We start from the raw sequence: 24,087 nt of genomic DNA, 5'->3' as shown, positions 1-24,087 counted from the left end.
TTCAATCTTGGTTTCATCAGACCAGATAATCTTGTTTCTCATGGTCTGAGAGTCCTTTAGGTGCCTTTTGGCAAACTCCAAGCGGGCTGTCATGTGCCTTTTACTGAGGAGTGGCTTCTGTCTTGCCACGCTACCATAAAGACCTGATTATTGGAGTGCTGCGGAGATGCTTGTCCTTCTGGAAGGTTCTCCCATCTCCACAGAGGTACTCTGGAGCTCTGTCAGTGACCATTGGGTTCTTGGTCACCTCCCTGAGAAAGACCCTTCTCCCCCGATTGCTCAGTTTGGCCTGGTGGCCAGCTCAATGAAGAGTCTTGGTGGTTCCAAACTTCTTTCATTTAAGAATGATGGAGACCACTGTGTTCCTGGGGACCTTCATGCTGCAGAAACGTTTTGGTACCCTTCCCCAGATCTGTGCCTGGACACAATCCTCTCGGAGCTCTACAGACGATTCCATTGACCTCATAGCTTGGCTTTTGCTCTGACATGCACTGTCAACTGTGGGACCTTATATAGACAAGTGTGTGTGCCTTTCCAGATCATGTCAAATCAATTGAATTTACCACAGGTGGACTCCAATGAAGTTGTAGAAACATCTCAAGGATGATCAATGTAAACTGGATGTAAACTGGAGCTCAATTTCGAGTCTCATAGCAAAGACTCATTATGGGGTATTGTATGTAGATTAATTTAAAAAAGATATACAGTGGGGCAAAAATGTATTTAGTCAGCCACCAATTGTGCATGTTCTCCCACTTAAAAAGCTGAGAGAGGCCTGTAATTTTCATCATAGGTACACTTCAACTATGACAGACAAAATGAGAAAAGAAAATCCAGAAAATCACATTGTAGGATTTTTAATGAATTTATTTGCAAATTATGGTGGAAAATAAGTTTTTGGTCACCTACAAACAAGCAAGATTTCTGGCTCTCACAGACCTGTAACTTCTTCTTTAAGAGGCTACTCTGTCCTCCACTTGTTACCTGTATTCATGGCACCTGTTTGAACTTGTTATCAGTATAAAAGACACCTGTCCACAACCTCAAACAGTCACACTCAACTCTACTATGGCCAAGACCAAAGAGCTGTCAAAGGACACCAGAAACAAAATTGTAGACCTGCACCAGGCTGGGAAGACAATCTGCAATAAGTAAGCAGCGTGGTTTGAAGAAATCAACTGTGGGAGCAATTATTAGGAAATGGAAGACATAGAAGACCACTGATAATCTCCCTCGATCTTGGGCTCCATGCAAGATCTCACCCTGTGGGGTCAAAATGATCACAAGAACGGTGAGCAAAAATCCCAGAACCACACGGGGGGACCTAGTGAATGACCTGCAGAGAGCTGGGACCAAAGTAACAAAACCTACCATCAGCAAGGGCATTGAAGATGAAACGTGGCTGGGTCTTTCAGCATGACAATGATCCCAAACACACTGCCCGGGCCACGAAGGAGTGACTTCGTAAGAAGCATTTCAAGGTCCTTGAGCGGCCTAGCCAATCTCCAGATCTCAACCCCATAGAAAATCTTTGGAGGGAGTTGAAAGTCCGTGTTGCCCAGCAACAGCCCCAAACATCACTGCTCTAGAGGAGATCTGCATGGAGGAATGGGCCAAAATACCAGCAACAGTGTTTGAAAACCTTGTGAAGACTTACAGAAAGCGTTTGACCTCTGTCATTGTCAACAAAGGTATTGGGATAAACTTTTGTTATTGACCAAATACTTATTTTCCACCATAATTTGCAAATAAATTCATTAAAAATCATACAATGTGATTTTCTGGATTTTTTTTCTCATTTAGTCTGTCATAGTTGAAGTGTACATATGATGAAAATTACAGGCCTCTCATCTTTTTAAGTGGGAGAACTTGCACAATTGGTGGCTGAATAAATACTTTTTTGCCCCACTGTATATCCATTTTAGAACATGGCTATAACGTAACAAATTGTGGAAAAAGTCTAGGGCTCTGAATACTTTCCAAATGCACTGTATAAATGAATTTGTCTCGATACTTTTGGTCCCCTAAAATGGGGGGATGATGTTCTAAAAGTGCTGTAATTTTCACCTGATATATAGTTCTGCCCACAAATTGTCTATAGGATTGAGGTCAGGACTTTGTGACGGCCACTCCAATACCTTGACTTTGTTGTCCTTAAGCCATTTTGCCACAACTTTGGAAGTATGCTTGGGGTCATTGTCTATTTTGAACACCCAATTGCGACCAAGCTTTAACTTCCAGAGTGATGTCTTGAGACATTGCTTCAATATATCCACATAATTTTCCTCCTCATGCTGCCATCTATTTTGTGAAGTGCACCAGTCCCTCCCACAACAAAGCACCCCCACAACATGACGCTGCCACCCCCATGGCATGGTGTTGCCACTGGGGTGGCAGTCAATGTTCCTGGATGGTTGGGAGAAGTTGTTCTCAGAGGATGTGTTGGTACCATTTTTTATTCATGGCTGTGTTCTTATGCAAAATTGTGAGCGAGCCCATTCCCTTGGCTGAGAAGCAACCCCACACGTGAATGGTCTTGGGATGCTTTACTGTTGGCATGACACAGGACTGATGGTAGCGCTCACCTTGTCTTCTCCGGACAAGCTTTTTTCCGGATGCCCCAACCAATCAGAAAGGGGATTCATCAGAGAAAATGACTTTACCCCAGTCCTCAGCAGTCCAATCCCTGTACCTTTTGCAAAATATCAGTCTGTTCTTGATGTTTTTCCTGGAGAGAAGTGGCTTCTTTGCTGCTCTTCTTGACACCAGGCCATCCTCCAAAAGTCTTCGCCTCACTGTGCGTGCAGATCCACTCACACCTGCCTGCTGCCATTCCTGAGCAAGCTCTGTACTGGTGGTGCCCCGATGCCGCAGCTGAATCAACTTTAGGAGACTGTCCTGGCGCTTGCTGGACTTTCTTGGGCACCCTGAAGCCTTCTTCACAACAATTGAACCGCTCTCCTTGAAGTTCTTGATGATCCAATAGATGGTTGATTTAGGTGCAATCTTACTGGCAGCAATATCCTTGCCTATGAAGCCCTTTTTGTACAAAACAATGATGACGGCACCTGTCTCCTTGCAGGTAACCATGATTGACAGAGGAAGAACAATGATTCCAAGCACCACCCTCCTTTTGAAGATTCCAGTCTGTTATTCGAAGTCAATCAGCATGATAGAGTGATCTCCAGCCTTGTCCTCATCAACACTCACAACTGTGTTAACGAAAGAATCACTGACATGAAGTCAGCTGGTCCTTTTGTGGCAGGGCTGAAATGCAGTGGAAATGTTTTTGGGGGATTCAGTTCATTTGCATGGCAAAAAGGGACTTTGCAATTAATTGCAATTCATCTGATCACTCTTCATAACATTCTGGAGTATATGCAAATTGACATCATACAAACTGAGGCAGCACACTGAAAATTAATATTTGTGTCATTCTCAACTTTTGGCCACGACTGTACTGTACTGTACAGCTGACAAACAGGCTCCATCACACTGTTGTTGTTTTCCTCCTCCCCTCCACATTGTTTGGATCACAGTAGCTCTGTAGCTGTTATAAGCTGGTGTGGAGGGAAATGGCTGCTCTGTCATACTCACTTTCCTCTGGTGGATTATGTCTCTTACACCATAGCAATGCCATAAATGACCGTTTGAACAGCAGGAGACTAAAGACATGGCTACTGCAGAGCTGCGAAGTACATGTTTGTGTCATACACAGAGAGAGACAGACGTGTGTGTGTGTAGCTGCAGTCCGATCTGTACATCAGTCACCGTCTGCTACACACCCACCCACCTTCTACAGGAGGCTGTGGGCGGTAAAGATGGCGGCTGATCCTGAAAGTCCATAACGAAGGAAGTCAATATTGCCTTTTGTTCTGTTGGAGGAGAGGTTGGCGGTTGGTGGCGTAAATGGGAGGAGTGGCCACTGCACGGGAGTGTGTTTAGTCTTTCAGAGCACTCCCTTAAGTCAGTGCGTGAGTGAGGCGCTCTCTAGCCGTCTTTAGACAACAGACAGCTGGTCAAACAGGGTTTAGGAGAGCAGTGGGCAGTCTGGACACTCACTTAAACCCATTAGGCCTCCTCCACTCCCCATTGGTCACAAGGCTCAGTTCAAACGCTGCTCCCATGTTTTGATGGTAACGTGGTCTGGATGATGGGTGGGTAGGTCTGTAACCTTGACCATATGGAGCCTCACCAGCTCACCAGCACAGGAACATAATAGATATCACAAATCAAAACATTTGGGAAAGGCTTCAAAACCCTTTTTTTAAAGATATATTATGACATGGCATTGTTTGTGGAAAGGTCTTTGTATTGAGGCCATGCATCCTGTTGTGATTGAGTGCTATTGGTTGTGCTGGGACTGCCCCATTCCTGCCATTGTGTCTGCCCAGCTAACAACAAATGTTACCACAACTTTAGAGAACGTTCCCTTATGAGTCTCTTTAGGTCATTCATGTTTTCATAGGAATGTTCCCGTGATGTGCAAGGAATGTTTCCAAGAGACCATTCCCTTAATGTCAATTAGAACTTACACAGAACATGGTTGCCATGTTCTTAAAACATAAGATATTAATGATCTAGACACGTTTCATGGGAACCTTGCAGGAACATTTCCGTGTATCAGTTTTACATTGCCCGATGGTCCCAAAGAAACATTCTCCCTCCTCAGTGTTTCATTACCTATACCCTTACTGTTGCCGAGCCAATCAGTGTTTTCGAGTTACATATTTGACGATTACATTGTCCTTGTTCTTTCATACAGTAATTTTTATTCAACATGTCCTCTCCTGGACATTGAACTCACCAATCTCTTGGTTCACAGTAGTCCAATCTTCCCGCTACACCACCATGTCTTCGTCAGGTGTCGGTTAATCTGACTATTCTCATTGATTTGATTTACTTATTTCAGCAAGGGCTTTCAGTAGAGTTGTCTAATGTTGGTGGGGTATGTTAACCTGTTTTAATGATTCTCCTGAATCACTATGATCAGTAAATGTTTATCTTGAGTGTAAACATGGGACCAACACTTTACATGTTGTGCTTATATTTTTGTTCAGTGTACATAAGTGCCTAGAGAGGAGGGGTTAGGGTTTATTATGGACAGGTCCTAACTATACTGACCCAATAAGCACATGCTTATTGATATTCCTTATTAGTACAGTGGTTAGGGTGTTTGACATTGGTGTAGGTGGTTTGGGTTTGATATCCACTATAAGGAATATCAATTCCACTACTCTCTTGTATCTCAATGTCATTATTTGGCAACAGTTACAACACACATATCTGATCTAATTTAAAGTAGTTTGTCAATGGTACTTTTGTATATATAGTGTATGTGGACACCCCTTCAAATTAGTGGATTTGGTTATTTTAACCACAAACATTAACAGTAGATTGGCCTTACGGAAGAGCTCAGTGACTTTCAACGTAGCAGCGTCATATGATGCCAACTTTCTAACAAGTCAGTTTGTATAAGTTCTTCCCTGCTAGAGCTGCCTTGGTCAAATGTAAGTGCTGTTATTGTGAAGTGGAAACGTCTAGGAACAACAACGGCTCAGCTGCAAAGTGGTAGGCCACACAAGTTCACAGAACGGGACTCGTAATGCGTAAAAATGGTCTTTCCTTAGTTGCAACAATCACTACCGAGTTCCAAACTGCCTCTGGAAGCAACGTCAACACAATAGCTGTTCGTCAGGAGCTTCATGAAATGGATTTTAATGGCCGAGCAGCCGCACACAAGCCTAAAATCACCATGCACAATGCCAAGCGCCGGCTGGAGTGGTGTAAAGCTCGCAAAATTGGACTCTGGAGCAGTGGAAACGTGTTTTATGGAGTGATGAATCACGTTTTACCATCTGGCAGTCCGACGGACGAATCTTGGTTTGGCAGATGCCAGGAGAATGCTACCTGCCCAAATGCATAGTGCCAATTGTAAAGTTCGTTGGAGGAGAAATAATGGTCTGGGGCTGTTTTTCATGGTTCGGGCTAAGGCCCCTTAGTTCCAGTGAAGGGAAATCTTAACGCTATAGCATACAGTGACATTCTAGACGAGTCTGTGCTTCCAACTTTGTATTAACAGCTTAGGGAAGGCCCTTTCCTGTTTCAGCATGACAATGCCCCCGTGCACAAAAGGAAGTCCATACATAAATGGTTTGGTGAGATTAGTGTGCAAGAACTTGACTGGTTTGCACAGAGCCCTGACCTCAACCCCGTCGAACACCTTTGGGGTGAATTGGAACGCCGACTGCAAGCCAGGCCTAATCGCCCAACATCAGTGCCTGATCTCACTAATGCTCTTGTGGCTGAATGGAAGCAAGTCCCCGCAGTAATGTTCCAACATCTAGTGGAAAGCCTTCCCAGAAGAGTGGAGGCTGTTATTACAGCAAAGGGGGGACCAACTCCATATTAATGCCCATGATTTTGGAGTGAGATGTTCGACGATCTGGTGTCCACATACTTTTGGTCATGTAGTGTACTTTTTTCCTACATGGTATATGGGGTGTAGATTTCAAAAATATGGTAGAGTTGTATTTGAGATGTTCAGGTGTATAGAATTAATAAATACTGAATTCATGTTGAAAGTGGAAATGTAGTCATAATTCATCCTAAAGGGGAAATCGTGACCTTGGGACTGTATGGTTCAATCTGCGCAAACCAGAGTTCTGAGATAATGAGCATCAAAGTTTTCACAGCCCAGATCTCATAACTGTTTTGTAGTGAATATTTTTATCAACCATTATTAAGGTCCTCACCTTTAAAGGCACCTAAATTGCAGTCTATCAACATGTGTTTTAGGGATGTGCAGATAGAGCCTTATGGTTCTGAAATGTCCATCTGGGTTCAGCCCTAAGGTTCTATCTGGCACAGAATGTAATAATTATTTAAATTTCAATAGAAAAGTACAGACATTCATTATTAAATAAAGAGAATACCCTTCCTTAATTCTAATTACATCATCAAATATATTATTTCTTGTTCATAACACATTTGTTAAAGTGAAAGTTCACTAAAATTACAAGTACACAATATCAAAGGAAAACTAGCAACATTGCTGAAGCTTAGCACTGGATGAGAACTGATAAATCTGGCCTCTGACACTCAAAGTCAGTAAACTACTTGCTACTTATCAATACAATTTCAATTTTTGTGAAATACTCCTTCCATGGAGGTTTTCATATTGCTATAGAACAGGGATGGGCAACTCCAGTCCTCGGGGGTCTGATTGGTGTCCCACTTTTTCCCCCAGATCCAGTTAACACACCTGGCTCCAATAATCAACTAATCATGATCTTCAGTTTAGAATGCAATTTGTTTAATCAGCTGTGTTTGCTAAGGATGGACAAAAAGTGTGGCACCACTCCGGCCACCACGGACTGGAGTTGCCCATCCCTGATATACTGTAGAACCTTAAACATAATCTCAGGGACCTGTATTTATTTGTGTTTACCATAAAGAGTTTAAGTGATGGCCGTTCTTCTGAAAAAGTGGTGAAACAAATCAAAGTAATTGCAAAAGAGGACAATAACCTATGATATGAATAATCAAGGATTTGGGACTATAAGGTTCTATGCTAAATGTATGGTTTTGGGATAATGAGCATTTTTCAAGTCCCAGATCTCAGAACTTTTTTTTTTATGTCTTCCTCTTTTATGACTCAAAAAGTACATCACATTACACACAATTATTCACAACCCAGCATTGTGTGATTGAATTGCAGATAGAACCAAGTTCAAAGGTGTTTGTGCTGATAGAACTTTGATTATTCTTTTTTTCATTGTAAATCAACTTTTTTTTTACAAATCTGACATCTCACGTGAGGGACCTCCTAAAGAGCAACTCTATGTGACTAACTATTTTTTTTAAACCAAAATATCAGATAGAAATGTATATTCCCAAAGTCTCGAAATCCTACATATTCCCATCTTTTAATTGAAAAACTCAATCAGATAGGTGTGTTGTAACTGTGGTCAAATAATGTCAGTGACATATATTTTGGTAAGAATTTTAGAGTAGGGTGATTCCCTCAGCAGGTCTCGAGCCCAGGGCCAGAATAGTTTGGCCCTGTCCTGTACAGAAGAAAATCTACCCCCTCCTCCATAGGCACTTGTATAGATTTGAAACAACTTAATAGGTGTAAGGCTGTAAGCAGTAGGGTGAATGCTCTTTGAAGTAAATCTCAGCTCTGTTAAAAGTACACTCAAGAAAAACATTTATTGATCATAGTGATTCAGTATCCCTAACCTTGCCAACAGACAAAGAACTATAAATGGATCAGTGGTTCACCAATCAGGACCTTGATTGGCTCGGCAACAGTAACAAGGCGTGATGTGTAATAAAATATTTTGGGGTAGAGAACGTTTCTTTGGTTCCATCATGCAACGTCCTGACGACTGATGCAAGAACATTTATGTGTAACGTTCCCATGAAACATGTCAAAAATATATATATTGTATGTTCTGATGGTAACCACGTTCTGGCTATGTTCTGTTTCACATTAAGGGGACTCTAATGCCAAAACATGCTAAAAAAGGTTCTCAAAAAGTTTTTGCTAACATAGAATGTTCCCCTAACTAACGGAAAACTGGACACTCAAACATTAGGGGAACATTACGTGAAACATTACAAAAACGTTCCTTCTACCTAGAATTGTTAGCTGGGTATGCTGTTGTGTGGTGTTGCAAGTATCCCTGTGGAATGTCAGACCCTGCTCATGCCGGGTGGCCCTAGGGGCGGAGTCCCAGACTGAGGCACAGGGAGTCTGCAGAGGGAGGGATGGAATGCACTCCGAGGTGTATGTTTATGTGGTTTTTTTCTCTCTTTCGCTAACCCCCTTCTCGCAACCCAGAGCTACTCCCCTTTGTTTCATTCATCCAGTCATATCTAGACAACTCAGTTGAGCGGCAACAGGATGCCATTTATTAGTTAACGTATTACAATATTAACCCTGTCATTGTTATCCCTCACTGGACAGAGCTGGAGTACATGGTTGCTGTTTTTATAAGGAATGTTGACTTAAAGAAGTCAGTTACATGATTTCATTTGTAGAGACTCGTTTTTCCAATTTGACTTGACTTTGATGTACATTGTATCTCCCCCTGTTTATTTTTTTTGTGTTTATTACTATACACTCTGCCATCCTTATCTCTTCTCTGTAAATATAAGTCAGCACCCACAGGTCAACTAGACGCAAGTGTTTCTATGCTTGCACTGAAATATTGCTGCTTTATTTTGCTACTCTAATCAAAGCTGATCTCACTCTCTCTTATGGTGGGCCACATTTTCAACATGACATCCAGACAGTTTTTTCCCTCTTGTTGAAACCAAGTCCTTCAGGCTCCTGGTCAAAGCACACATCTGTTGACGTCACACGGGCCGCTTGCGGGCTGACGTCGTTGTTCATCTCTGGGTATATCAGAGGAGAGAGTGGGCTAGAGTGTGGCTGGGATCTCAATCCACAATGGCTCCTGTTCAGACCTCATAGTGACTGAGATACCACAACCACACTAGTTTGTGTGTGCGTGCTTGTTTCTGCTTTCACAATGCAGGCTGGTACAAATCTGATGCAACACTGGATCAAAAGTTCAGTATGTAATTTCTGAGAATACTGAGCTGAGTATACTTAAACTGAATATTTTTCTGTCCACATCTGAAAATGCATGGGAGTACTGTACTATGATTATAGAGCCAGAGGTGACTGGATTACTGGTTGACCAGATTCTTCATTGTCCACAGTCTGAAAACCGCTCTCTTGACTGGACATCACGTGTGTGTGTGTGTGTGTGTGTGTGTGTGTGTGTGTGTGTGTGTGTGTGTGTGTGTGTGTGTGTGTGTGTGTGTGAGACCCTCTCCTGGCCTATGTGGCCCTTCCAACCCCCTGCGAGCTGTGTCCAGGGATTGATGATGTGTCATTGGTAGGTTGGCCACTGGCAATTCATCATCAGGGGTCACAATACATTTAGCCATGTCTCACAAGTACTCATTGTCATTCAAATGTTGTGGTCCTGCAGGGGCGGGGAGAACTATGCTGGGCTAAACTTTTCAGATGAGCACACACTTTACCCTGACTAATTCTTAAAATCTCCAATGCAGCTTGACCAGGGCCAATGAAATATTTAAAAAAGGTTTACCCATTTTTAATGTTATGTTGATTTTGAGTGATGTTCTATCGATTCCCTGGGTAATTTAATGTTTTGATGTGTATCTGCATTATTGGCATTCAAGTAGGCAGAAACCCGTCAGGTATGACGTAGCACTGTAATAAAGTCTCTCTCAATACACTGGAAGTTAATAGGAATACTACTTTTAGATCACAAAAACGTCTATCATACATTTCAGATTTCAATACTGGTCGATTTCATAAATCGGGAGGATGTCTTCTCTCGATTAAGCCATTGGTCATATTTTTTTGCGATATTCCTACCTAGAGAAATGTGTAATTTCACGGAGGGTCTAGCATATAGTTCCTATTTGTCTATCTCTTTAGTCCAGGGTGCATTGCATGGTGCAGTTGCTATAGATATTATAGAAAGGAGGTAGAAATCCAATGAATGAAGGAATTTATAATGCCCCCCACGTGTAATCGTGTTCACGTTGTCATGCTGCGTCACATGGTTGCTAAGTTAATCGTCACGCAATCCCTTCTCAAAGTCAGTGTATATGTCGAAAAACGTGCCTATTTTCCTCTAAAGTAGGGAATGTCACAATTCCTAAGCTATATGATACTACAGATAGCAAGTTAATTGTCTCACATATCGGAAAAGATTTGTAATGTTGTACTTCTTGTTGACGAAATTCGTGCTAATGTTAAGTTTTTGTGCTAGCGCCCAATCGACTGCCATTCACTCCTTGAAGGAGTGTAACGATCGAAGAATTGGAACAAGTTGCAGCTTGGAAAGTGTTCATCCAGTTTTATTAATGTGAGCCAGCAACAAAACAATAAAGGGTAACAAAACAAACGTGCATCTTTGTAGTGCAAAAAGGCTACAATACAAAAACAAGATCCCACACACAACAGGTGGAAAAAGGATGCCTAAATATGATCCCCAATCAGAGACAATGATAGACAGCTGCCTCTGCCTAGAAACGAAAAAATAGAATGTCCACCCTAGTCACACCCTGACCTAACCAAATAGATAAATAAAAGGATCTCTAAGGTCAGGGCATGATAGTACTCCCCCAACGGTGCGGACTCTGGCCGCAAAATCTGACTCTATAGGGGAGGGTCCGGGTGGGCATCCAGCCTCGGTAGCGGCTCCGGTGCGGGACTACGACCGCGTTCCGCTTGCGGATCCGCCAGCTCAGGTGGCGACTCTGGTGCGGGGATCATCGCCGGAAGCTCCGGACCATGGATCCTCGCTAGAGACTCCGGACCGTGGATCCTCGCTAGAGACTCCGGACGGTGGATCGTCACCGGAGGAACCAGACCGTGGATCGTCGCCGGGGGCTCCGGACCGTAGATCATCACCGGAAGCTCCGGACCGTGGATCGTCGCCGGAGGAACCGGACCGTGGATCGTCACTGGAGGCTCCGGGCTATGGATCATCACTGGAGGTCTGGAGCGCAGAGCCGGCACAATATGTCCTGGACAGATAACCACGGCAAGAAGAAAGTTCTTTGTTTCTGGCCATTTTGAGCCTGTAATTGAACTCACAAATGCTGATGCTCCAGATACTCAACTAGTCTAAAGAAGGCCAGTTTTATTGCTTCTTTAATCAGGACAACAGTTTTCCGCTGTGCTAACAAAATTGCAAAAGGGTTTTCTAATGATCAATTAGCCTTTTAAAATTATAAACTTGGATTAGCTAACACAACGTGCCATTGGAACTCAGGAGTGATGGTTGCTGATAATGGGCCTCTGTACCCCTGTGTAGATATTCCATTAAAAATAAGCCGTTTCCAGCTACAACAGTCATTTACAACATTAACACTGTCTACACTGTATTTCTGATCAATTTGATGTTTTAATGGATGAAAAAGTTGCTTTTTTTCCAAAACAAGGAAATGTTTGTGACCCCAAACTTTTGAACTGTAGTGTATGTGTGTGTGTGACTGATGATGGGTGATGTTTTGAACAAGTATGTTTAGGATGTTGGTATGTGCACTGTCCCGCCCTACACATCACACGGTACTGTCCAGTCTCTCTTTGTCTCTACATATTTGTAACGTTATAGGAATGTATGTGCCTGTGAACTCTTTGAATGTTCATATTTCCTGTCTTAAGTGTGTGTGTTCATCTGTACTTGTCCCATATATGAATGTTACGACTCTCTCCTCCTTGTGAACCCATGTTGAGGGAGAGTGACATTGATCTCCTCTGGTCTCTGTCTAACTTAGTATCATCTCCTACCTTTTTTGTGACTGAGTGTTCCTTGTTCAGACACCGTAGGCTGCCACTCTGGCCCAGTCTGTCTCCTCCAGCTCTGGTTCTGTCTTGTGCCTTCTGTCTGTCCTCTCACATCTGGATTCAATAGGTCCAGCTTCCTTCTCTGAAGAAGAGACACATATAAATAGCCTGGCTGCAGTAACCACACTATGCAGCAGGGCCTGTGTGTTAGACCGGCCCTCCTCCCGTGTCGGCCCCTCAGATATGTGTGACGTCGCCATGCTGATGCCTGCCCTCTGGAGTCAGGCTGTTGTCTCCTGGCTCCTCCCCTGTGGCAGCCTCTGGTCCCCAGGCTGTGGTGTGGCTGACGCAGGCTGCGTGCTAAACGCACCGACCGCCACAGAGCCCTTGCCCAACTGTGGAAAGTTTGAGTGGAGCTGGGCCAGGGCTGAGAGACAGGCAGGCGGTGGGTGGGTGGGCTGCCGGTATCCTGCGTGGGTAGTGGGTTGAGGAAGGGAAATGTAATATCCTGGTTGTAGCTCAATAACTCAACAACTGAAAATACTGGCTTTTTAAGATGTGTAACACAGTACAGTACATACAGTGCCTTCAGAATGTATTCATGCCCCTTGACTTATTCCACATTTTGTTGTGTTACAGCGTGAATTCAAAATGTATTTAACTATGCAAGTCAGTTAAGAACAAATTCTTATTTTACAATGATGGCCTACCCCAGCCAAACCCTCCCCTAACCCAGACAACGCAGCGCCAATTGTGCGCCACCCTATGGGTCTCACGATCACGGTCGTTGGTGATAGAACCCGGGATTGAACCAGAATCTGTAGTGACGCCTCTAGCACTGAGATGCAGTGCCTTAGACCGCTGCGCCACTCGAGAGTGCCCAACAATACTAAACCCATCTAAACACAATACTCTATAATGATGAAGAAAAAACATCTTTTTAGAAATGTTGCTAATTTATTGAGAATGAAATATCTAATTTACATACAGTACCAGTCAAAAGTTTGGACACACCTTCTCATTCAAGGGTTTTTATTTATTTGTACTATGTTAAACATTGTAGAATAATAGTGAAGATATAACAACTATGAAATAACACATGGATCATGTAGTAACCAAAAAAGTGTTTAAAAAAATCAAAAAATCAAAATACCTGTATATTTTATGTTTGAGATTCTTCAAATTAGCCATCTTGAAGGAGTTCCCATATATGCTGAGCACTTGTTGGCTGCTTTTTCTTCACTCTGTGGTCCAACTAATCCCAAACCATCGCAATTGGGTTGTAATCGGTAATTGTGGCTGTCAGGTCATCTGATGCAGCACTCCATTATCCTTCTTGATCAGATAACTCTTACATAGCCTGGGGGTGTGTTGGGTTATTGTCCTGTTTAAAAACAAATGATAGTCCCACTAAGCGCAAACCAGATAGAATGGCGTATCACTGCAGAATGCTGTGGTAGCCATGCTGGTAATGTGTGCCTTGAATTCTAAATAAATCACTGACAGTGTCACCAGCAAAGCATCCCCACACCATCACATCTCCTCCTCCATGCTTGACGGTGAGAAATAACATGCGGAGATCATCTGTTCATCTACTGTGGTTCCTCCTTTAAAAGTTGCATCATACTGCAGCACACCTTGCGGGCTGCTGCAGCATTCTATGGCACACTAATTCATTGTCAGCCATTTTTTTACGTTAATGCAAGTTAGTGCAACTTGCGGGCAACAGAGGGCAACTTTGAGAAGCATTTGATAGTTTCCCATATTGGCATTATTAGAGAATTTAAACCCTTTTTTGTAATAACATAGTACATGGGATTGATTTAAAAAAAATGCCTTAATTCATTTGATTAATATTGTGGTGTTTCTATTCCGAGAAAAACGAAACCCTCAGGGTTTCCGTTAGGAATGGAAAATATTGCACTGTACAACACAATGGTCAGGAGTAGGCTACAGCATAAGAGGATTGGAGGATTCTAAATGAATATCCAAGGGACATAACATTTCCACACCCTAATTGTAGTGTAACCAATACTCATTTCGCCTATGGTAGGCCTGCAGTATATCTACAAATATTTTTTTAAATGACGTGACTCTCTGCCAATAATTACATTTAGAGGATTGGAGGATTCGAAATTAATATCTAAGGGGTATTTTCCGTTAGGATCTGTGAGAATATCTAAGGAGCTGTTATATCATTCTAGATTCATTAATAATAATAATAATCGCTTTGTTTAAAAAGTAACGTTATTTTGGAGATTTAGTTTTCATTTAACCTAAAGTGAGTGAGAAAAAGACAATTCTTGAACATGGGGTGAGACATTCTCACTAATATGTAAATAAAGCCAGTTTTTTTATTTAGAATGATTTATTTCTGGAGAGACCTAACTTAAGCAGACATCACTTGCTTATATTCAGTCAACCATTTATATTTCAATAAGTATTTTTCTACGGCTGGCCATGCTACCACAAACCCGGTCAACAGCTCTGCACTCCCCACAGCAACTTGCCCAAGCCTCCCCCATTTCTCCTTCACCCAAATCCAGATAGCTGATGTTCTGAAAGAGCTGCAAAATCTGGACCCCTACAAATCAGCTGGGCTAGACAATCTGGACCCTCTCTTTCTAAAATGATCCTCCGCAATTGTTGCAACCCCTATTACTAGCCTGTTCAACCTCTCTTTCGTATTGTCTGAGATCCCTAAAGTTTGGAAAGCTGCCACGATCATCCCCCTCTTCAAGGGGGAGTCACTCTAGACCCAAACAGTTACAGACAGTTTCTATCCTACCCTGCCTTTCTAAAGTCTTCGAAAGCCAAGTTAACAAACAGATCACCGACCATTTTGAATCCCACCGTACCTCCTCCGCTATGCAATCTGGTTTCTGAGCTGGTCATGGGTGCACCTCAGCCACGCTCAAGGTCCTAAACAATATCATAACCGCTATCGATAAAAGACAGTACTGTGCAGCCGTCTTCATCAACCTGGCCAAGGCTTTCGACTCTGTCAATCACAGCATTCTTATCGGCAGACTCAACAGCCATGGTTTCTAAAATGACTGTCACGCCTGGTTCACCAACTACTTCTCAGATAGAGTTCAGTATGTCAAATCGGAGGGCCTGTTGTCCGGACCTCTGGCAGTCTCTATGGGGGTGTCACAGGGTTCAATTCTTGGGCCGACTCTTTTCTCTGTATACATCAATGATGTCACTCTTGCTGCTGGTGATTCTCTGATCCACCTCGACGCAGACACCATTCTGTATACTTCTGGCCCTTCTTTGGACACTGTAAACCTCCAGATGAGCTTGCCATACAACACTCCTTCCGTGGCCCCAAACTGCTCTTAACTTAGTTGCCTAGTTAAATAAAGGTTAAACTATGAGCATAACATTTCTGCACCCTCATTTGTTTATTCTAGTTTAATCAATACCCAAACGGAGATTAAGTGCAAATAAAAATCTCATTGATTTAATCTCTAGCGTCGAGCAATCCCGTATCCGGGAGCGTAATCATAGCCTCAAGCTCATTAGCATAACGCAACGTTAACTATTCATGAAAATCGCAAATGAAATGAAATAAATATATTGGCTCACAAGCTTAGCCTTTTGTTAACAACACTGTCATCTCAACCATAGCTACACAAGCATTTGTGTAAGAGTATTGATAGCTAGCATAGCATTAAGCCGAGCATTCAGCAGGCAACATTTTCACAAAAACAAGAAAAGCATTCAAATAAAATCATTTACCTTTGAAGAACTTCGGATGTTTTCAATGAGGAGACTCTCAGTTAGATAGCAAATGTTCAGTTTTTCCAAAAAGATTATTTGTGTAGGAGAAATCGCTCCGTTTTGTTCATCACGTTTGGCTAAGAAAACCCCCCAAAAATTCAGTCATTACAACGCCAAACTTTTTTCCAAATTAACTCCATAATATCGACTGAAACATGGCAAACGTTTAGAATCAATCCTCAAGGTGTTTTTCACATATCTATTCGATGATAAATCATTCGTGGCAGTTGCCTTTCTCCTCTGAACCAAATGAAAAGTGGATGCAGCTGGAGATTGCGCAATAATTTCGACGGAGGACACCAAGCGGACACCTGGTAAATGTAGTCTCTTCTGGTCAATCTTCCAATGATATGCCTACAAATACGTCACAATGCTGCAGACACCTTGGGGAAATGACAGAAAGTGTAGGCTCATTCCTGGCATATTCACAGCCATATAAGGAGACATTGGAACACAGCGCATTCAAAATCTGGGGCATTTCCTGTATGAAATTTCATCTTGGTTTCGCCTGTAGCATTAGTTCTGTGGCACTCACAGATAATATATTTGCAGTTTTGGAAACGTCAGAGTGTTTTCTTTCCAAAGCTGTCAATTATATGCATAGTCGAGTATCTTTTCGTGACAAAATATCTTGTTTAAAACGGGAACGTTTTTTTTATCCAAAAATGAAAAGAGCGCCCCCTATATCGAAGAAGTTAACAAAACTGGTCCCCATGCTTGTCTCAGACCAGGACGAAACGTTGTTAAAATCGTTGTAGGCTTTTGCTTCAAATCCTATTGCTTCTAACTTCAATATGCTCTTTAAATAAATAAAAATATTTCTCAACACTTGTGAGACTCATGTCACCTATGGTAGGCCTACAGTATATGTAGGCCTATGGTAGGCCTATAGTATAAAATATGATGTGACTCTCCATAATTACATATAGAGGATTCTAAATTAAAACCAAAAGCCACCTCATGGGTCTCCCGGTGGCGGCCGGCATGGGTATCGAACCTGCATCTGTAGCAACGCATTTTGAACTGCGGGAGCCCCAATCCACTCCGGAGCCCCCATCCACAAAGTATCAAAATACAAAGAGGTGTTGGTGAAGGTATATTGTCCTTCCAATAGCCCATTTTCCTTGCCCCAAAAAACGATACTAATAACCGATTTTGAAAAAGTTTTGCTGTCTTTACAGCATTCTAATACAGTTAAATAGTTAAAACACACACATGGACGCATCACTCAAGGCACTGCATCTCAGTGCAAGAGGCGTCACTACAGTCCCTGGTTTGAGTACAGGCTATATCACATCGGGCTTTGATTGGGAGTCCCATAGGGCGGCCCACAATTGGCCCATCGTTGTCCGGGCCGTCATTGTAAATAAGAATTTGTATGTTCTTAACTGACTTGCCTAGTTAAATAACGGTTACACACACACACACACACACACCACTTACTTGCTGTGCTGTTTCGTTGATCATTTGTTTCATTCTCAACCATGATTTCTATGGAACGCCGTTTGGGGTTTTGCGTGTCAAAAAAGATACAAGTCAACATGACATCTGTTCAGTAGCTATAGTTAGCTAGCTAACTATATAGCTGGGGGTCATCATCTAAAATAACCCTAATTGATAAGAAACTTCTTATTTGATTAATGGTGGTCGGACCCATCTATGTGAAGCTAGCTACAATAAAGGATTAGGCACAAATGAATTTGAGGTTTGCCTTCAAAATAAAAGTATGGCATGATTCTGCTATTTGTATTCATTTGCATCACTTTCAATGACATACTTTTATTTTGAAGGCAAACCTCAAATTGCATTATTGTGCCTAATCTTTATTGTGGCTAGCTTCACAACACATAACCCGGGTCAAGCCTCACAAGCCAGATGAAGCTAGCTGGCTACTTATAACGTTAGCTTTGGGCAACAGGGTTAAGTAGCTGGCTAGCGATTTATTTTCATGAACTGAAGTTCAATTTCAATAGGCGAACAAGAAGTAGCAACCGAGCTAATACTTACTAATAACAATTTCTAAATCATTGCTAAGAATAAGGAAAATGACTGCAGTCATTGTTTTCAAGCTGGTTGTATTGAGGCTAGCTAGGGATGAAGCTAAAGCTAGCTACCCCAGAAGTTGCGGTCGAACAAATGATGCTTTATTACTAATGCGGTATTGTAAACACGTCGTTTGTGGCCGGGGTGTTTGCTTGTTTGCAGACTTTTTTTAGTACAGGAAAAATAGCTCACTTGTTAACCGGTGCTCGACCAGTCGGCGAAAGCCAACATCACCCACGACAGAACGATTGATTATTAAGGGCAATTAATTCCATTATCTTGGCTTTAATAGATTTTGCCTTTGAGTTGTCTCGCTGAAATTTTGTTACTCTTTTAAATGACTGCTTGGCATGTTTTCTTATTTTATTTCATCTTTATTTAACCAGGTAGGCCAGCTGAGAACGAGTTCTCATTTACAACTGCGACCTGGCCAAGGTAAAGCAAAGCTGTGTGTCACGGTCGTCATAAGGAGGAGTTGCAGTGTGGTATGCGTACATTCTCTTTCATTATATGAATGAACACTGAACAAATTAACAAAAAAAAAAAACCTGTGACGCTATATAAACGAATGCTGACAGGCAACTACACATAGACAAGAACCCACGAACCCAAAAGGGAAAATGGCAACCTAAATAGGATCCCCAATCAGAGACAACGATAAACAGCTGCCTCTGATTGGGAACCAATTCAGGCCACCGCAGACATACAATTACCTAGACTTACAAAAAACCCTAGATATACAAAAACCCTAGACAAGACAAGCATACGTCCCTCGTCACACCCTGACCTAACCAAAATAATAAAGAAAACATAGATAACTAAGGTCAGGGTGTGACACTGTGCCACAAAATCAAACAACACAGAGTTACACATAAACAAACGCACAGTAATAAAAAAAATTGTGGATATATTGAAGAAACATCTCAAGACGTCAGTCAGGAAGTTAAATCTTGGTCGCAAATGGGTCTTTCAAATGGACAATGACCCCAAGCATACTTCCAAAGTTATGGCAAAATGGCTTAAGGACAACAAAGTCAAGGTTTTGGAGTGGGCAGAACTGAAAAAGCGTGTGCGAGCAAGGAGGCCTACAAACCTGACTCAGTACATTTAGAATTTGCCAAAATTCACACAATTTATTGTGGGAATCTTGTGGAAGGCTACCCCAAATGTTTGACCCAAGTTAAACAACAAAGGCATTGCTACCTAATACTAAATGAGTGTATGTAAACTGACCTACTGGGAAGGTGATGAAAGAAATAAAAGCTGAAAGAAATAATTCTCTCTACTATTATTCTGACATTTCACATACTTAAATAATGTGGTGATCCTAACTGACCCAAGACAGGGAATTTTTACTATGATTAAATGTCAGGATTTGTGAAAACCAGAGTTTAAATGTATTTGGCTAAGGTGTATATATAATTGTGACTTCGACTGTGTATTATTTTGTTCAAAAGGAGACTCAATTCCATTATGAAGTAATGGGTCATACAGGGGCTGGTATCCATATTGGCTCATTAGAGAGTAGTGATGATATGAGGGGTGACAGCAGGTGGCAGCAGGGTTTGTTTTTGTCCTCATGCATCTTAGGACTGGCCCTTGTCAGTCACTAACTCTGTGTGTGTCCCCTTATGTTCCGTAAACACATACCCCTTTGTGTGGCACACATGTTGTGTCCTGTCCTGCCATAGAGCCCCCCCCCCCCCCCACACACACACACTGTCTGACAAGGGGGCTGCAGTAGCAGGAGGGAGGAGAACGGGAGTGGAGGGTGGTGGTGGGGGAGGGGGGTATAGCCAAGCCTCTTGCTTGAGCGAGTTTTAATTTTATCTGCTTACAGCAGAAGACACTGCAGTGTGGCGGAAAGGAGGAGGAGACGCAGTACTGCTCATGCACTCATTCACCTCATATACACACGCATGCACATGCCTATACACACACTGGCTGATGCAGGATGTCTGCCTGAGCCCTGTGGCTTTGTCTGAACTCTTTTGGTGCTGCTGTCTCAGTCATCTCCCCTGGAACTCAACCCTGGTACCATCCCACTCCCTCTCCTTCTGATTGATCAATTTATAAGGCTGTGTGGCAGTAGCGAATGAGCTGCTCAGGGACACAGTACATTGGTGCTCCTTGCCTTGTCTGTTTTCTCTTTTCAGATGCAATCTCTCACTGGATCTAGATCAGGGGTGTCAAACAAATGTTGCCTCTGGTGTTCGGTCTTCAAGGATGTCTGGAGGGCCGCACTGAAAATTGGCTATATTTCCTCGCCGTTAAAATGTGCAGAAAATAGTCCTCTATGAATTTCTGCGGGAATTTTCAGTGCGGCCCTCCCATAGAATCAAGAAACAGAATACATGTAGGTCCATTATCATTTCTACACAGTTTGATTTGGTTTTAGTCATTCTAAAGTATATTGAGTTTGTTTATAAAATAAAAAGTAAAAAACAAACAGTTTCTGTAGAGAGAAACAGCAGAGCATCATACAGTAACAGTAGGTTATATGTTTCCTTGCCCCAGGGCTCAGTGTGTGATGTAGTAAAATGGCAGTCACATGAATGTTGTGTTCCTGAGCTGGAACGTGAGAATGTCCCTGCCCCCTCTCGCTGGCCTCTGAGGAGGAGCCACCCACTCCCACTCCTACCCCCGCTCCTGTCCCCGCTCTTACCCCTTTTACTGCCCCCTTTTTCCTTGCTGGAGACAGAGCTTCAGTTTCCCTCCCAGGCCGTTGGGGTATCAGGTTTGTTTTGGTGTGGAAGGGGGCTAGGACTGGCATATGCATAGAGAAGAAACTGACTACCGGTGGGAGAAATCTTTACATCGTGCGTAATGAAAAAAGCATGTGTAAAATCAAACATACAGAGCGAAGAAAAATACAAACACCACTTCCTCCCTCCCTCCCGTTCCGCCACTGATGATGCCCCTTCATCCATACATCCCATGCCAGCCGCTGGAGTTGTGAAGCGGCCATTTTATGAATGAGGGTGGGAAGGAGGTAGGAAAAGAGAGGGGGAGGTGGAGTTGGTCAGGTGGTGTGCCTGACGCGGCTCAGCGAGGCGCTAGTGGGGAAGTTCTGTGTGTTTGTGTATATTCACTGGCTGAGGAGGAGTCTGGGCTCGGCCCACACACTCTGCTTCTCTACTCCGCAGGCTTTATATGCGTTTGTGTTTTGTTCCTGCCTTTTCCGAGGCACAGAGCAGTGTAACAAAAGGCCTAGTTTGGACTGAGCTTCCCTTCCGCCCCGAGCTGCCTCCGTCTGAGGTGTTGAAGGAAGAATGGCCCACTCCAGCGCTCTCCATTTTCCATTCTCTAATTCACATTGTGAACACCTCAATGACTTACAGGAATGGTTTTATGTATCTGTTTGTGCATGTTTGTGTGTGAGGTGTTGACGGTCGGGCTCAGCCTGTTCAAAGCCCGTTCTCTCCTATCATGTCCCCCATACATCACCATCTGAAGATTAATTTATCTTTTTGCATATACAGTGCCTTGCGAAAGTATTCGGCCCCCTTGAACTTTGCGACCTTTTGCCACATTTCAGGCTTCAAACATAAAGATACAAAACTGTATTTTTTTGTGAAGAATCAACAACAAGTGGGACACAATCATGAAGTGGAACGACATTTATTGGATATTTCAAACTATTTTAACAAATCAAAAACTGAAAAATTGGGCGTGCAAAATTATTCAGCCCCTTTACATTCAGTGCAGCAAACTCTATCCAGAAGTTCAGTGAGGATCTCTGAATGATCCAATGTTGACCTAAATGACTAATGATGATAAATACAATCCACCTGTGTGTAATCAAGTCTCCGTTTAAATGCACCTGCACTGTGATAGTCTCAGAGGTCCGTTAAAAGCGCAGAGAGCATCATGAAGAACAAGGAACACACCAGGCAGGTCCGAGATACTGTTGTGAAGAAGTTTAAAGCCGGATTTGGATACAAAAAGATTTCCCAAGCTTTAAACATCCCAAGGAGCACTGTGCAAGCGATAATATTGAAATGGTAGGAGTATCAGACCACTGCAAATCTACCAAGACTTGGCCGTCCCTCTAAACTTTCAGCTCATACAAGGAGAAGACTGATCAGAGATGCAGCCAAGAGGCCCATGATCACTCTGGATGAACTGCAGAGATCTACAGCTGAGGTGGGAGACTCTGTCCATAGGACAACAATCAGTCGTATATTGCACAAATCTGGCCTTTATGGAAGAGTGGCAAGAAGAAAGCCATTTCTTAAAGATATCCATAAAAAGTGTAGTTTAAAGTTTGCCACAAGCCACCTGGGAGACACACCAAACATGTGGAAGAAGGTGCTCTGGTCAGATGAAACCAAAATTGAACTTTTTGGCAACAATGCAAAACTTTATGTTTGGCGTAAAAGCAACACAGCTCATCACCCTGACCACACCATACCCACTGTCAAACATGGTGGTGGCAGCATCATGGTTTGGGCCTGCTTTTCTTCAGCAGGGACAGGGAAGATGGTTAAAATTGATGGGAAGATGGATGGAGCCAAATACAGGACCATTCTGGAAGTCTGCAAAAGACCTGAGACTGGGACAGAGATTTGTCTTCCAACAAGACAATGATCCAAAACATAAAGCAAAATCTACAATGGAATGGTTCAAAAATAAACATATCCAGGTGTTAGAATGGCCAAGTCAAAGTCCAGACCTGAATCCAATCGAGAATCTGTGGAAAGAACTGAAAACTGCTGTTCACAAATGCTCTCCATCCAACCTCATTGAGCTCGAGCTGTTTTGCAAGGAGGAATGGGAAAACATTTCAGTCTCTCGATGTGCAAAACTGATAGAGACATACCCCAAGCGACTTACAGCTGTAATCGCAGCAAAAGGTGGCGCTACAAAGTATTAACTTAAGGGGGCTGAATAATTTTGCACGCCCAATTTTTCAGTTTTTGATTTGTTAAAAAAGTTTGAAATATACAATAAATGTCGTTCCACTTCATGATTGTGTCCCACTTGTTGTTGATTCTTCACAAAAAAATACAGTTTTATATCTTTATGTTTGAAGCCTGAAATGTGGCAAAAGGTCGCAAAGTTCAAGGGGGCCGAATACTTTCGCAAGGCACTGTATATCTTCAGTTTACCCACAAGTGGAGTAAAAATCTGCATGTATTATTACAATATATTGGTGCCTGCTTCTTTTCAACAGTTTCCCCAGTAGAATGACATCAATATCAGTGTCTCCTGAAGGCATAGAAGGAACAAGGAAAACTGTGAACACTTGAAGTGCTCTCTTTGTCCCAATCTGAGGGAACATTGTTAGTCACACACAGTTTTCTTATACATTGCCAGTGTAACGTCACAGCGAGGTGAAATATCTGTTATCCTTTGTGGAGGCAGGATATGGGGGGTCCTGAGTGGTGCAGCACTCTATAGCACTGCATCTCGGCGTCACTGAAGTACCTGGTTCAAATCCACGCTGTATCACATCCGGCTGAGATTGGGAGTCCCGTAGGGCGTCGCACATTTGGCCCAGCATCACCCGGGTTTGGCCAGAGTAGGACATCATTGTAAATAAGAATTTGTTCTAAACTGACTTGCTAAATAAAGTTATATTTTGCGGTGTGTGGGTAAAACCACTGAGGAAGCCAAGCCAGTAAAAAGGCCATATTACAACCTATGTTGTGATAATTGCATCTGTCCTTTCAAGTCCACAAAGCAAATATAGCATGTAACAAACAGTTACATGACCTACAGTTACATTTCCAACAAAACAACCACAGATTTAGATCCACCGAGAGTTACCGCAAGTCAGCACAAAGAAATCAGGAGCACTGTTTCCACTATTCCATCACCATTTCAACATCATTAAATCAACTAGGCTATATTCACTGAGTGTACAAAACATCCATGACATAGACTGACCAGGTGAATCCAGGTGAAAG

At 42.6% G+C, this 24,087-nt stretch overlaps 1 protein-coding gene and 1 long non-coding RNA gene across 2 annotated transcripts in view; one reads left to right on the top strand and one right to left on the bottom strand.

Moving 5' to 3' along the window:
- LOC135524404 (insulin-like growth factor 1 receptor) overlaps window positions 1-24,087 on the top strand; it is a 155,196-nt gene that overhangs the window by 66,741 nt on the left and 64,368 nt on the right. The gene's annotated exons all lie outside the window — the stretch shown is intronic.
- On the bottom strand, window positions 10,896-12,569 carry LOC135524406 (uncharacterized). The gene is made up of 2 exons (XR_010452948.1): window positions 12,350-12,569; window positions 10,896-11,583 (listed from the first exon to the last, which is right to left on the bottom strand). It is a non-coding gene; the product is annotated as an uncharacterized LOC135524406 (long non-coding RNA).

This window comes from Oncorhynchus masou, chromosome 31 (genome assembly GCF_036934945.1).
Source record: "Oncorhynchus masou masou isolate Uvic2021 chromosome 31, UVic_Omas_1.1, whole genome shotgun sequence".
Classification (NCBI taxonomy): Eukaryota; Metazoa; Chordata; class Actinopteri; order Salmoniformes; family Salmonidae; genus Oncorhynchus; species Oncorhynchus masou.
This window is presented reverse-complemented; position numbering and strand designations above follow the sequence as displayed.